The 2,704-nt window shown below is 45.0% G+C and overlaps 1 non-coding gene across 1 annotated transcript; it reads right to left on the bottom strand.

Annotated features, from left to right (window-relative positions):
* Nucleotides 1-2,000: 2,000 nt before the first annotated feature.
* Nucleotides 2,001-2,191, bottom strand: LOC142457419 (U2 spliceosomal RNA). The gene has a single exon (XR_012786166.1). It is a non-coding gene; the product is annotated as a U2 spliceosomal RNA (small nuclear RNA).
* Nucleotides 2,192-2,704: the final 513 nt, after the last annotated feature.

Here is a 2,704-nt window from a genome sequence, read left to right as displayed (position 1 = left end):
GAGGAGTGACAGTAGAAAAATATTAAAAGTCTGTCTGTCTGTTATTAAACTATTATGTCTCTGCAAGAAACCTTGCAATACACAACACAAAACTGTCTCGACTCTGAGTCGAGGTGCCTGTAGCAGCGCTTGGTGGCATTGCCTGGCGCGAGGGCACAACACGTGCAAAGTGAACGTGCTGTGTGCTCAGAACCAGGGCTGCAGTGTAGCCCGCAATACAACATGGATTAGCACTGCCTAAAACAGCTCAGACCCATTACGTGTTTGATTTTGGATTAAGTTTGGGTCATGGTGCATTCAGAAACTTTATATTGTTGCCAAATTTTCGTGACCCACGGGTTGAGATGTTTTCGACTACCTTGGGCCAGCCCCTGTGAAGGCTCAAGCTCATTTCCAACCCGGATCCTGAGAGGGTTCACTGCTCTCTTTATAACAATTGCTTCCCAGGACAGATGATCCCTTCAGGACCGGGGCTGAGAGTGGCGATACTGGGAGGCAGGTGTGGAAAGGGGGAGCCGATAACAAGGATCTACATATAACCTCCTCCCTGGGGGACAGACACCAGAAAAGTGGGTGAAGGGAGACATTGGACAGTGTAAGACATGACAAAATAATAATAATTTATAAATTATCAAGGGTTTATGAGAGAGGGGGGAGCGGTGAGGGAAGGGGGGAAATGAGGAACTGATACCAAGGGTTTAAGTAGAGAGCAAATATTTTGAGAATGATGAGGGCAACAAATGTACAAATGTGCTTGACACAATTGAGGTATGTGTGGACTGTGATAAGAGTTGTATGAGCCCCCAATAAAATGATTTTTAATTGCTTTCAAATTTATTTGACTGTGGCATTTTATATTCAGCCCTACGCAAATCACGCCACTAAAGCCAATGTATAATGAAACAATACTTATCATTATTGTGTGGGGCAAGTGCAAATAGTTTCTGTCCTGTTTTCTTTTTACCATGGCTCAAGTCCTTCTAAATCAATTCATGACACCATGGTTTGAAAAAACTGATCTAGAAACCATCTTGATTTCTAGGTAAGCTGACCCCACTCTAAATCAGAGGGTCAAAGAAAAGGTCACAGAACTAAGAATCGAGAGACTGAGACTCCAGCCCCAGCATCCCTGCTTCCTGGCAGCAAGACCTCAATCCAGGGGCTTCTCCTCCCTGAAACCCTGATCACTTCCATCCATGCTGGTACAACCTGGAATCAGACAGGAAGTAGATAAGGTTCTCAAGGAGAATTGAAGGGACATAAGCATTAGTCGCTGGGTCAAACCCACCTGCCACTCCTCAGGAGAAAGTTGAGGTTATCTGTTCCTGTGAGGACCCGATATAAGCCAACATAAGTAAGAACAGATGGTAGGATGGCGGTCAGAGAGTCCAGAGATGAGAAGAGGAAGCATATGCGGGAACCTGGAGGGAGAGCTGTAGGAGGACCCCCCACAGAGCACAGCCAGTACCCTTTAAGATGTATCCATTGCTGGATGGATCAGATATCACATCTGATGAAGCAGAGGCAGTGTTGAGAGGGGGAGACCCCCTGTGAGGGGAATTAGCGAAAGAACTACAGCAATGACCTGGACATGATAACAGACTGAGCAGCATTTCTTTCTTGTACCCAAGGTCACCAGAGCCGGGCAACCTGAAGGCAGCCGACAACAACCCAGTTTCCATGGTGGTTGTCTCTGGGGGTCTTTGAATGGAAGGTACTGCAATAAATAAGGGATGAATTCCATAGCAGGGCTCCATCCATGGGGCGGACCCTCTAGGACTGGACAGAGGCAGTGGCCATCCACTTCTGGCAGTCAGGGGATCTTAGCAGAACCATGAAAGTTCAAGGTCCTGGGCCTGTTTCTATAGAGGAAAGCACTGGGATTTTCCAGAGGAACATAAAGAAAGGGTTGCTAACTTTTGGAATTCAGACTCTTGGAAGGATTTTATTTTAAGCAGGGAAAATGACACAGCAAAAGCTTTCTTTTTTAAAATCCCCCGAAGGGGTGTACCGTTCCTGAAAGTACTGCAATGCCAGGTCGATGCGTGGAGTGGACGGAGCAAGCTCCTATTCCAACTCCCTGCTCCAAAAATCCATTTAATCTATTGTCCTCAGATAGAGGACGTATCAGATATTAAACAGATAAGAACAGATACTACACTTGATCTTAGCCAAAAGGCTGAGAAGCGATTTAAAAAGGCTTTTTTTAAAAAGAAAGAATTCCATCTGGCAGCTCTGTGGAGGATAGAAGGGAGAGAGATGCTGGAGTCTGTGAGAAGGGATTAAATTGGAATGCCCTGACCACTTCAGTTCCCTGCTGGACTGTAGGTAGCAGGGCTTGGGGGATAGAGAAGTGTTTTCACCTTCAATTTCTGCAAATTTAACGAGCTCCCTTTCAGCAATAGTGAAAGAATCTAAACATCACCAGTTTCCAGATTGGTTTGTGGGGCTCAGAATGGAACTACGAATCTCCTTGCCCTTGGCCAAAAGCACACAAAGGAAAGTGTTTGAGAACAGATGAGATGGCTGCTTTAAAAAACATCACACACAGGTATCTGCAGAGGAAATTCATCAATGTTTGTGGATTAAATTCCCCATCAGTCATCGAAGATTTAATTTTAATTAATGGAACAGACTGGTAGAATACCTTTGGTTTCACTAGGGGAAAGTATCTGAGTCTAGATTTGTTCAAGATGTGAGTATT

The sequence above is a fragment of the Tenrec ecaudatus genome, chromosome 9 (genome assembly GCF_050624435.1).
Source record: "Tenrec ecaudatus isolate mTenEca1 chromosome 9, mTenEca1.hap1, whole genome shotgun sequence".
Taxonomy (NCBI): domain Eukaryota; kingdom Metazoa; phylum Chordata; class Mammalia; order Afrosoricida; family Tenrecidae; genus Tenrec; species Tenrec ecaudatus.
This window is presented reverse-complemented; position numbering and strand designations above follow the sequence as displayed.